Genomic DNA, 12982 nt, shown 5'->3' on the forward strand with positions numbered 1-12982 from the left:
GAACTTCCATATGCTTCGGGTGTGGCCCTAAAAAGACCAAAAAAAAAAAAAGAAGAGAGCAAGTGAGAGAGAAATTCCCTTGTAAAAGAAAGGCAGAGGAATGATTTAAATACAGAGGAGCAGGCAAAGTGGCCAAGATTAGAGTGATTGAGCCATTAGCCAAGGAATGCTGGTAGCGAGAGACTGGTGTAGGATTCTCTTGTAGAACCTCCAGAGGGAACATGTCCCTACCCACACCTTGATTCAGCCTTTTGAAACTGATTTCAAATTTCTGGCCTGCAGAACTGTGAGAAAATTAATTTCTGTTATTTTAAGCCTCAAGTGTGTAGTAGTTACAGTGCCTATAGGAAACTAATACAGATATATTTTTAAATAAATTCCAAATCTAAGTGAAAATGAATATTTTGTGCCATTGGAAAAAACTAGTGAGAAGATTTTTGTATTTTATGTTACATTTACTTTATGTTGAAATTTCTCTCAGCTCCACTTTTTCTGTTCACTCCTATTCTACCAACTGTAGTGATTTTATATGAACAGTTTCTTCCCCTAGGGATACTTTGTTTCTCCAGATTTAATAAAATGGAATTTTTTCATGAGTCTTTTTGTAAGCACATGTTTACATTCTAGTTAGTAGAGCTGTTCATTTCTTAATAATTATCAGTTTTGCAACTTTTTTTCCTAAAAGCTTACTTTCCAGATGAGTAGTCATTGTGGGGACAATAATTAGTTGACATTTTGTATTAATGTGTTTATTAATTTAAACATGTATGTATACCTTGTGTTTAAGTCTGATATAGACAGGCCTCTAGGACTTATCAAAATTGTCACTGACAACTGAGATTTAAATGGTAAGTCATACAAGTCATTATATTAGGACTAGCAAATGACAGAAAGCCTTAAGAAGCTAAGTGAAGAAAAAGGAGTTCATTGACTCATGTACTGTATTTCAGAGAAAGGACCTATCTTTAAGACATTGCTGTATCTGGAACTTCAAATACTGTCATCATGGACATTCTTGAATTTGTTTCGATGCTCTGCTTTTGTGTGTGTGTCAGCTTTGTTCTCTGGTTGGTCCTTCTTATGAGATGGCAGAGGTGGTTACCAACAGCCTAGCTTAGCAGTTATAAAAGTATTTCTTAATTAAAAATTTCACCATAAGTTCTAGGACTGAATCTTACTGTCTTATTTTGTGTCTCATTATTTAATCCCTGTGAATCTGATTGTCCAGACTTACATCTTATGCTCATCTCAGGTACTGCCTGAAATTCAGGGACTGAGGATGAGGAGAGGTCATTGCCTAATAGGAAATTGAGGTGTTACCAGAAGGAAGATTGGGTGCTGGGGTTATAAAGACAAGAGACATATCTCCTTAAGTAGTAAAGCTATCATTTGGAAAAGCAGGATTGGATACTTTTTTTTTTTTTGCTTTTCAGGGCCACACCCATGGCACATGGAGGATCCCAGGCTAGGGTCAATTTGGAGCTACAGCTGCCCGCTTATGCCACAGCCATGGCAATGCAGGATCTGAGCCATGTCTGCAACCTACGTCACAGCTCATGCCAACGTGGGATATCTGACCCACTGAGCGAGACCAGGGACTGAACCTGCATCCTCCTGGATACTAGCTGGATATGTTTCCACTGTGCCACAACGGGAACTCCTCGATGCTTTAATTGGATAAGAATGAATAAGTTAGTTTAGGCAGTCATTGAATTGAATACCATGGTATACTACTACTTACTTTTATTATATTCTTTGCCTTTTTAAATTTTAAAAATTATGTCAGAGATAGTAATAAAAATAAAGCATAGATCTTTTAGCATTTAAATGCAAAAGGGTTGCAGTGTTGAATAATTCCAGGGCCCACCATTTACAAGGTAGACTTATACAAGGGTGCTGTGCTCATGACATAACATTTACATCAATTGAAATAGAAATGTTATTGCCAGAAGGTGTGTGTTGCGGTAGCTCTGAAACGCTAACCACTGTTGAGTGTTTTTCAGTGTTTTATGTGGATGTGAATTTTAGTTATTTGTTAGAATTTTTATCATGAATTTTAAACACATTTTTGAGTACCCGTGTGAGCTTTTTGGAATAACAAGAGTGATTAATTCTTTGGGGGAGGAACTGATGACTTTAAAATAATTTGATTTTTAGAATTAATGCTTGAAAGGATTATGTTTTTAGACTGCTCTTATTCATAAGTGGGCCATTGATAGTAATTTAAGCTACACTTTTATGGTATTTTAGGTTTCATTTAAATAGCAACTTGCTTGTTAGTATTCTCTTTAAAAATAGGTCCATTTAATCAATATTTGGAATATATAAAGAACTAAAATGCAAGAGCAAAAATGCAGACAATCCAATTTTAAAATGGGCAAAGGACTTGAATAGACATTTCTCTGAAGAGGATAGATAGACAAGTGGCCACTAAGTACATGAAAAGAAAAGATTCTGAATATCACCAATCACTAGGGAAATGTAATCAAAATCACAAAGACTTCACACCTGTTAGAGTGGCTATTATTAAGCAAAGGAAAAACTAACCAAAAACCAGTAAACAACTAGTGTTTGTGTGAATGTGGAGAGGTTGGAATCTTTGTGCATTGCTGGTGGTAATGTGAAATGCTGCAGCCGCTGTGGAAAACGGTATGACTCTTCCTCAAAAAATTAAACATACAATGACCATTTGATCCATCAGTTCCTCTTCTAATTATATGCATTAAAGAATTGAAGGAGTGTTCTTCTGGTGTAGCAGGTTAAGGGTCCGGTGTTCTTACTGCAGCGGCCCAGGTCACTGCTATGGCACGGATTAAAAAAAAGAATTGAAAGCAGGGACTTAGATAGTGTACACCCGTGTTCATAGCAGAATGTTTTGCAGTAGCCAAAAAGTGGAAACAATCCAAATATCCATTGATGGATGAGTGGGTATATAAAATGTGGTCTCTACATAGAGTGCAATATTACTTAGTCCTAAACAAAGGAAGACAGTTCTGACGCATGCTACATACAGTATAGAGTAACCTTGAGGATTTTATGCTAAATGAAGAAGCTAGTCGCAAAAGGGCAAATACTATGTGATTATACTTTTTGAGGTGCCTAGAGAAGTCAGATTCATAGAGACAGAATGCAGAATGGTGGTTGCCAGGGCTGAGGGGAGAGGGGAATGGGAAAATATTGTTTAATGGGCACAGAGTTTCTACATGGGATGATGAGAAAGTTCTGGAGGTGGTAATGGTGGTGGTTGCACAACCATGTGACTATACCTCATGCCACTGAACTGTACTTGTTTTTTGGTTTATTTATTTTTCTTTAGGGCCACACTCATGGCATATGGAAGGTCCCAGGCTGGGGTTTGAATTGGAGCTGCAGCTGCTGGCCTATAACCACAGCCACAGCAACGATAGATTCTAGCAGTGTCTGCAACCTTCACCACAGCTCACGGCCATGTTGGATCCTTAACCCACTGAGCAAGGCCAGGAATTGAACCCATGTCCTCATGGATACTAGTCAGGTTCGTTACCGCTGAGCTGCGATGGGAACTCCCTAGGTTTTAATTATTAGAATTAATTGTTTTTTATTTAGTTGAAAAATAGTTTAGTTGAATTATTGATATTTCATGAGAATGTATGGGACATATTTTGAAATTTATGGGGAAAATTTTTGAAGATCTGTGATTTTGAATAATTCTTTATATTAAATTATTTCCTTGACATCACATGGTTTATATAGGCTATATTGGGGGAAATTTTTCAATCATTTTTTACTTGAAATTCCTTTATCACCTGATATCTTCATCACAGAAAGTCAAATAATTTTTTTTCTATCATAAAATACTGCTCTTAGAAGATCTCTAAATATGGAAATATAAACATACCATTTGAGTATATATTAAATGTATTGTAAAACAGAAAGAATAGTCCTTTCTGTGGTAAGAGCTAAAGCTAGTAAGTTAAAACCTTCATTATTCTTTGTTCTCAACCTTCTTTCTGAGGCTCTCTCTTCTTTTTTGCTCTCTTTTCCCTCACTTCTCCCACTCTCAAAACCCTCTTCCTTGTGGTCTTTCCTGGCATATTTATATTGCTGTGGTTGTTCTGTTTTGTTTCATGTTTGCTTAGGGTACTCTTCAGGCTCTGTTTGTGAGTGACAACTTTTTTTACCTCATAACAGTTTAATTTTTTGCGCAGTTGTAGAAAACTGCCCAGACTTGTCCTAGGAAGTGGAATTTTAGTTGGATCTTCACAGTGTTTGCTTTATATTCTTGATTAAAAAACTGCATATGTAAAACTCTTCATTCTGTACTTCAAAGACGTAAAATTTGTGCTGAAATTCATTATTATGTATGATATAGTTATGTAAGAAATTTTTGAATTCATTGACTCATAAAACACTATGTATCCCAAAGAGTCATTTAGAGTTAAATCATCTTTTTTTCCCACTAAATATCTATGCTGAGTCATATTTTAAAATTATGTTGAGTGATAAAGCTGAGGTATTTTTATTCAAATTGGAGACTAAATGTCTGTTTAATTTACTTAGTGGAATGTAACGCTGTTTATGGAATTAAGCTATCTTGGATAAGGTGGAGATAAATATTTTTGGGACATTGTGTAACCATTAAAGAAAGGAACTTTTGAGAAAATTGAAGCAGTTTCCATTTGTCCCTTTAGTGATCTTTTTCTCCATGTTATTTTAGAAAGCCAAAGGTATATTATGCGTGTAGCTTGATTAACTCTACATGTTAGGAACACAGTAATTCTCCTCTCAACAAAAAGCTGGGTTTTATGACTATAGCAGAGCAGATTTACTTGCATACCTCTCCTCAACTCTGAGAAATTCTGTGTGAATAATTATGAATTTTGATTCATACTTAATATAACAGGTCTGAAAAGAGAAGACTTGAAGGTTGGGCATAGAGAAAAGTTGGCAATTTGGATAGCAGAAGTAGGGTAGTAAGCTTTGAATTGCAGCCTTAGAAAAGCTCAAACATGAGGCAGAGTAAATGTGGGTCTTAAAATGGATCCATCTCATTTGCTATGGAGGTATGCTGGGAAGGAGGCAGCAGCCAAATTATATTAAAGGGCAGCAGAGTCTTAATAGTTCACAGTGACCCTTGAACAATGTGAGACTTGCGTAGGTCCACTCAGATGTGATTTTTTTTTTCAATAGTAGGTACTGTAGTACTGCATGATCTAAGGTTGGTTGAATCTGAGGGTGTGGAACCACAGATACAGAGGAACTGAAACAGTATAGTATATATAGAGCGCCAACTATAAGTTGTATGTCGATTATTGACTGTGTAGAGGGTCAGTGCCCCTAACACCTGCGTTCCTCAAGGGCCAGCTCAACTTAATTCCAAGAAGCTCTAAAATGAAGTTAATAGTTAATGAGTAAAAGTAAGGCTATGTAACTTTGAATATTGGCGAGAGTGCATGAGAAATACTTGCTCAGTTACACTTAATACGTGGATTACATAAATGTGGTTTAAATCTTTCTCCAATTCAAGCTTTTTTTTTGAAGTCCTCTAAAAGTATGTTTTAGCTGTGTACAGCATTACAATTTCAGGTATACATCATCTGTACAGTCACATCGCCCCTTTTTTTCTTATTGTTCTTAGACTAACTGTGCTTCACAGTTGTTTTTTTTTTTTTTTTTTTTGAAGCAAATTGAAAGTAGCAACCCTTCAGTGAGCAAGTCTGATGACGCTTTTCCAACAGCTCACTTCATGTCTCTTTGTCACATTTTGCTAATTCTCATCGTATTTCATATTTTCCCATCATTGTTTATTATAATGATCTGTGATGAGTGATCTTTGGTGTTACTACTATGACTTGCTAAAGGGTCAGATGATGGTTAGCATTTTTGAGCAGTAAAGTATTTTTAAATTAAAAAATATATAGTATTTTTAAACATACTATTATTGCACGCTTAATAGACTACAATATAGTATAAATAACTTTTGTATGCACCAGTAAACCAAAAAACTCATGTGACTTGCTGTATTTCAATATTCCCTTTATTGCCCTGGTCTAGAACTGAACCCGAAATATCTCCAAAATGTGCCTGTACATACTACAAAGTGATCATCGCCACAATTATAGTTATCATCTATCATCTTACAGCTGACCCCGCCTCCCCCTTTACCCATTTCACCAGTTCCCCCCAGCTCTTTCCCTCTGGGTAACCACTGATCTGATCTCTATATCTATGAGTTTGTTTTTGTTTTATTTAGTTTGTTCTTTTTTTTTTTTTTTTTAGATTCTACAGATGAGTGAAATTTTATAGCATTTGTCTTTCTTTGTCTGACTTAACTTCACTCAGCATAAAATTTTCAGGGTCCATCCATGTTGCTGAAGATAACAGGATTTCATTCTTTTTTAGTGGTGGGATAGTGTTCCATGATGTACATGTACCTCATCTTCTTTATCCATTCATACTTCCACGAATGCTTAGGTTATTTCTGTATGTTGGCTACTGTAAAGGATAGGGGTTCATGTATTCTTTTCAAAATACTGTGTTTGTGTTTCTGTGATACCCAGAAGTGGAATAGCTGGGTTGTAAGGTAGTGCTGTTCTTAATTTTTTTGAGGAATCAACATTTTTCCAAAGTGGGTGCCTCAGTTTGCAATCCCACCAGTGGTATACAAGGGTTTACTTTTCTTCTCATTCTCTCCAATACTTATTTTTTCTCTCTTTTTTTTTTGTCTTTTGTTGTTGTTGTTGCTATTTCTTGGGCCGCACCCGCGGCATATGGAGGTTCCCAGGCTAGGGGTTGAATCGGAGCTGTAGCCACCAGCCTATGCCAGAGCCACAGCAACGCGGGATCCGAGCCGCGTCTGCAACCTCCACCACAGCTCACGGCAACGCCGGATCCTTAACCCACTGAGCAAGGCCAGGGACCGAACCCACAACCTCATGGTTCCTAGTCAGATTCGTTAACCACTGCGCCACAACGGGAACTCCTATTTTTTCTCTTTTTGATACTACTTGATAACATTCTGATGGGTGTGCAGTGATTTCTTCTTGTGGTTTTGATTTGCATTTCCCTCATTAGTGATGTTGAACATCTTTTCACTGGCTTTTGGCATCTGTATGTCTTCTTTAGAAAAATGTCTTTTCGGATCCTCTTCTCATTTTTAATCAGGTTTTTTTTTTATATTTTTGAATTGTAAGAGTTACTTGTATATTTTGGATCTAAATCCCTTATTGGATATATGATTTGCAAATAACTTTTCCCATTCAGTAGGTTGCCTTTTCATTTTGATGATGGTTTCTTTCACTTTGCAGAAGCTTTTTAGTTTTATACAGTCGCGTTTGTTTATATTTGCTTTCGTTTCCCTTGCTTTTGGAATTAGATCCACAAAAATATCTCTAACACATGTGGGTGAAGCTACCTCCCATGTTTTTGTTTAGAAGTTTTATGGCTTCTGGTTTTACGTTCACGTCTTAAATCCATTTTGAGTTAATTTTTGTGTGTGGTGTCAGATAGTGGTCTAGCGTGATTCTTTGGCTTATAGCTGTCCTTTTTTTTTTTTTTTTTTTTGCCACCCTCTGACATATGGAATTCCCAGGCCATGGATCAGATCTGAGCCATAGCTGTAACTTAACTTGCAGCTGTGGCAACTCCAGATCCTTAACCCACTGTGCCAGGCCGGGAATCCAACCTTTGTCCCAGTGCTCCCAAGACACTGCCAATCCCATTGTGCCACAATAGGAGCTCCTGTAGCTTTCTAGTTTTCCCCAACACCATTTATGGAAGAGACCATCCTTTCTCTGTCATATGCTCTTTGCCTCTCTGTTGTCATTTAATTGTCCATATATGTGTGGGTTTATTTCTGGACTCTCAGTTCTGTTCCATTGATCTGTGTGTCTGTTTTTGCTCCAGTTCCATACTGTTTTGTTTAGTATAGGTTTGTAGTATACATTTGAGCCTTGAACACTGTGATGATTAGGGTTGCCACCCTCTGTGGCAAAGTTGAAAAGTCAGATATAACCAAGTGTAACTTTTAGCTGACCCTTGGTATACACAGTTCTTCTGTATTCATGGTTCTGCATCTTCAGATTCAATCACCCTCACATTGTGTAGTACTCTATTATTTACTATTGAAAAAAATCTGCATGTAAATACAGTTCAGATCTATGTTGTTTAAAGGTTTGCTGTAGCTTGAAATTAGGGAGCATGACAACTTCCAGTTTTGCTCTTTCTCAAGATTGTTTTGACTGTTTGGTGTCTTTTGTAGTTCCATACAAATTTTAGATTGTTTGTTCTAGTCATGTGAACTATATCATTGAAATTTTGATAGGGATTGCATTGAATTTGTGGATTGTTCTGGGTAGTATAGATATTTTAACAATATAAATTAATCCATTCCGTAAGTATGAAATATATTTCCATTTATTTGTGTCTTCTTCAATTTCTTTCATCAGTGTCTTAAAATTTTTAGTGTATAGCTCTTTCACTTCCTTGATTAAATTTATTGCTAGATACTTTTTTTTATGCAGTGGTAGATGGGATCTTCTTAATTTCTCTTTCTGATAGTTTATTTTTAGTGTATAGAAAGATTGCCATATATTGATTTTTTTTTAATCTTGAATTCATTTATTGGTTTGAACAGATATTATTTGTGGCATTATTAGGACTTTTAATATATAGTATCATGTCATCTGCAAATAATGACACTTTTACTTCTTTCTTTCTGATTTGGATCACTTTTATTATTTTTTATTGCCTAATTGCTGTGGCTAGTATTTCCAGTACTGTATGAATAGAAGTGGTGAGAGTGGATGTCCTTGTCTTGCTCCTGCCTAATCTTAGAGGAAAAGCTTTTAGGTTTTCATCATTGAGTATGATGTTACTTTTGGACTTGTCATATATTGCCTTTGTTAGGTTAAGATATGTTCACGCTCTACCCCTATGAATTTTGTCAAATGCTTTTTCTGCATTTATTGAGATGATCATGTGATCATTATCCTTCATTTTATTAATGTGATTATCATATTGATTGATTTGCATATGTTGAACATTCTTGCATCTTTGGGATAATTCCCACTTGGTCATGGTGTTTGATTCTTTTAATGTATTGCTGAATTTGGTTTGCTAATATTTTGTTGAAGATTTTTGCGTCTTTGTTCATTAAAGATATTGGCCTGTAATTTTCTTTTACAGCATTCCTGTAGTTTTGGTATTAGAGTAATGCTGGCATCATAAGATGTGTTTGGAAAGTTTTCTTCCTCTTCAGTTTTTTCGAAGAGTTTCAGAAGGACTGATGTGAAATGTTCTTCAAATTAATTTGCCAGTGAAGCCATTTGATACTAGATTTTTGTTTGTTGTGAGCTTTTTGATTACTATTTCAGCCTCCTTACTAGTAATTGTTCTATTCAGATGTTCTATTTCTTCATGATTTTGTCTTGGGAGATTGTATATTTCTGGGAATTTTCCATCTCTTATAGGTTGTCTAATCTGTGGGTGTATAATTTTTCATAGTAGTCCTTTGTAATTTTTTGTATTTCCGTGGTGTCAATTGTAGTTTCTCCTCTTTTATTTCTGATTTTATTTGAGTTCCCTCTTTTTTTCCCCCATGGTTAGTTGAGCTAAAGATTTGTCAGTTTTATCTTTTCAAATAGCAACCTCTTAGTTTCATTGATCTTTACTGTTTTTTAAATGTCTATTTTATTTATTTCCACTCTGGTCTTTATTATTTTCTTCCTTCTAATATTGAGCTTCATTTACTCTTTTTATATTTCCTTTAGATGTAAAGTTAGATTATTTATTTTGGATTTCTCTTATTTCTTGAGGTAGGCCTGTATTGCTATGGACTTTCTTCTTTGAACTGCTTTTGCTGCATCACATGGATTTTGGTATGTTGTATCTCTGTTCTCATTTGTCTTTAGGTACTTTCTGATTTCTTTGTTGACCTTTTGGTTTTTTTGGTAGCATGTTGTTTAATTTCCATATTTTTGTGGTTTTTAATGTTTTTTGCTTTTTCTTTAGGTTCTTGTTTTTTCTATTATAGTTGATTTACTTTCTATTATGGTTGATTTGCTCTTTTTTTCTAGTGATTGATACTTAGTTTCATAGCATTGTGGCAGAAGAATATGCTTGATATAATTTCAGCCTTTCTGAATTTATATTGAGAGTTTTTTATGACCTATTATATGATCTTTGTCAGAGAACATTTCAGGTGCACTTGAGAAAAAGGTATATTTTGATGCTTTTAGATGGAATGTTCTATATATATATCTATTAAGTCTGTGTGATCTAATGTGTGATCTAAATTTGATGCTTTCTTTTTGATTTTTTTATCTGGATGATCTATCCATTGATATAAGTAGGGTGTTATATTTACCCTGTTAATATTTTCATTTTATCTTATTGTTCCTCTACTGGATGCATATGCATTTATAAATGTTATATCGTCTTGCTTGATTGACACCTTTGTCATTATGTATGCCTTTGTCTTTTATTATAGTGTTTATTTTAAAGTCTATTCTGTCTGAAATGAGTATAGCCACTCCAGCTTTCTTTTCATTTACATTTGCTTGGAAATTTTTTTCATTCCTTAACTTTCAGCCTGTGAGTATTTTTTCTCCTGATGTGGATCTCAGGTAGGCAGCATATAGATGGATCTGTTTTTTAAAAGGCTCCTTATTGTCTTCTAATCCAGCTGTTTTAGTCCATTTACACTTAAAGTTATTACTGATAAGTATGTACTTATTGTCATTTTGTTAGTTTTCTGGCTATCTTATAGTTCCTCTCTGTTCTTCTCCTCTTTCCCTCTTCCCTTGTGTTTTGATGGTGTTCTTCAGTGTTATATTTAGATTTCTTTCCATTTTGTGTTTTTACTATAAGTTTTTTTTCCCCTTTGTTTACTGTGAGGTTCTCATTTAACATTTTATGTAAGTCTTGGCCTGTTTTAAGCAGGTAGCAACTTAAATATGAACACATTTCAAAGATTTATCTTTTTACTTTTCCATTCTCTCCCCCTGTTGTCTAATACTTTTGATGACACGTTTTGACTTTTTATTTTATGCATCCCTTAAATTACTATTATAATTTAAATTTACTATTTTTTTTTGTCTTTTATCAGTCATGTTTGCTGTATAAGTGATTGATCCACTAGTTTTATTATATTTTTACCTTTTCCAGTGAGGTTTTTACTTTTATGTGTTTTCTTATTAATTAGTACTTTTTCTTTTCATCTTAGGAAATCTATTAAATATTTCTTGTAGGGCCAGTTTATGCTGATGAACCCCTTTAGCTCTTGTTTATCTGGGAAACTCTTGATCTTTCCCTCAATTCTGAATGATAATCTTGCTAGGTAGAGAATTCTTGGTTGGAAGTTTTTTCCCTTTAGCCCTTTGAATAGGTTATGCTATTACTCCTGGCCTGTAAAGTTTTGGCTGAAAAATCTGCTCTTAGTCTTCTGGGGGGGTATACATCATTGTATGTAACATTTTTTTTTTCTCTTGTTCTTTTTAGGATGCTCTCTTTATCCTTAACTTATTCCATTTTAATTATAATATGTCTTGGTGTCTGTCTGTTTGGGTTAGTGTTTATGGAACTCTTTGGGATTCTTAGTCCTGGATGTCTGTTTCCTTTCCCAAATTAGAGGAATTTTTTGCACATATTTCTTTACATAATTTTTCTGGCACCTTTTTTCTCTCCCTTGTCCTGGGACCCTTATAATGCAATTATTCTGCTTGATGCTCTCTCAAAGGTTTATTAAGTTAATTTCACTTTAAAAAATTCTTTTCATTTTGCTTCTCTGATGAGTTTAATTGTTTTGCCTTGCAGTTCACTGATTCACCCTTTCACCTCATTCTGTCTACTGTTGAACCCATCTAGTGTATTTTTCAATTGACCAGCTGATTTGGTACTTTCCTATATTTCTCTCTCTGTTGAAATTCTCACTGTGTTCATCCTTTCTTCTTCTGAGTTTCATGAACATCTTTATGACCAGAAGCAGTAAATTAAAGAGTGGAAATGGGTTATTAGAGATTACTAAATTAAGAGCATAGAAGTTAGTACTTGCAATGGCATAGAAGGGGAAAAAGCAGTAAAAATTAAGTAGCTGAGAGTTGTGGATAAGTCTTAATTGCATTTCTAGGCTCACAATGTATATAGAGTTGTGAAAGCAGTATTTCAGAGTTGGAGTAAATGTGAGTCTCTAATTCACTATTTCCAAGCCTTTTATCTGCTTTTACATATTATGGGGTTAGATATGACTTAAATATGATAGGAGTGACTCTAGTAAGAGTGGCTCATGTTAAGATGATGATTCTAAGTGGCAGGGGGAAATTTTGTGTGTGTGTGTGAGACAGAGAGAAAGGAAGGGAGAAGAAGAGAGATGTGTGGGTGCAGGGTGGTTATGTGTACACATGGAAGTATGTGAGAATCTCTATTTTGGGGGAGGGGACCATGCATGTAATTTGAACGTGTCTTTTTCCCCTACCCTATCATGATTATATCGTCTTACTTCCTATCTTCAGCTGTTCTGTTCCTCCCTCATATTTACATTTCAGAAAAACAGGTCTTATCTAAACTACTAATATTATAGATAAATGGAGATCTACTTGTGAATAATTAATATTAAGCTGAAGTAAGAACCTAGTTATCCTGGCTTCTAGTTTAGTGTTTTGTTTTGCTCATGCAATAATCGTTATGCAAAATGACAGTTATAATAAACAACAAGAATGAAATTATGTTCCCAATACTCTTTATTTTAAAAAGATAGGAAGGTTTTTTGTATTTTAGAAAGTTTTTCCTTTCTAAAATTATTAAACAAAACAAAAAACATTTGTAAGTAAAAATGAGACATTTAAGATGGAAGAAGTTCATTTCTTCGTAACAGATAGACAAATGCAATATCAAGATAAAACGACCACCTCTTGTGTGCTAGTTTATTGGTAGTCTGTTCTAAAAATAAAATCCAGATGATTTCTGCGCATTTAGATTTTATATTTGAAGTTTGTGTTATTTTTCA

The 12982-nt window shown here is 34.8% G+C and overlaps 1 protein-coding gene across 8 annotated transcripts in view; it reads left to right on the forward strand.

Moving 5' to 3' along the window:
• The window catches only part of CSNK1G3 (casein kinase 1 gamma 3), a 113129-nt gene that overhangs the window by 49937 nt on the left and 50210 nt on the right, over window positions 1–12982 (forward strand). The window lies entirely within an intron of this gene.

The sequence above is a fragment of the Phacochoerus africanus genome, chromosome 4, assembly GCF_016906955.1.
Source record: "Phacochoerus africanus isolate WHEZ1 chromosome 4, ROS_Pafr_v1, whole genome shotgun sequence".
In the NCBI taxonomy this organism is placed as follows: domain Eukaryota; kingdom Metazoa; phylum Chordata; class Mammalia; order Artiodactyla; family Suidae; genus Phacochoerus; species Phacochoerus africanus.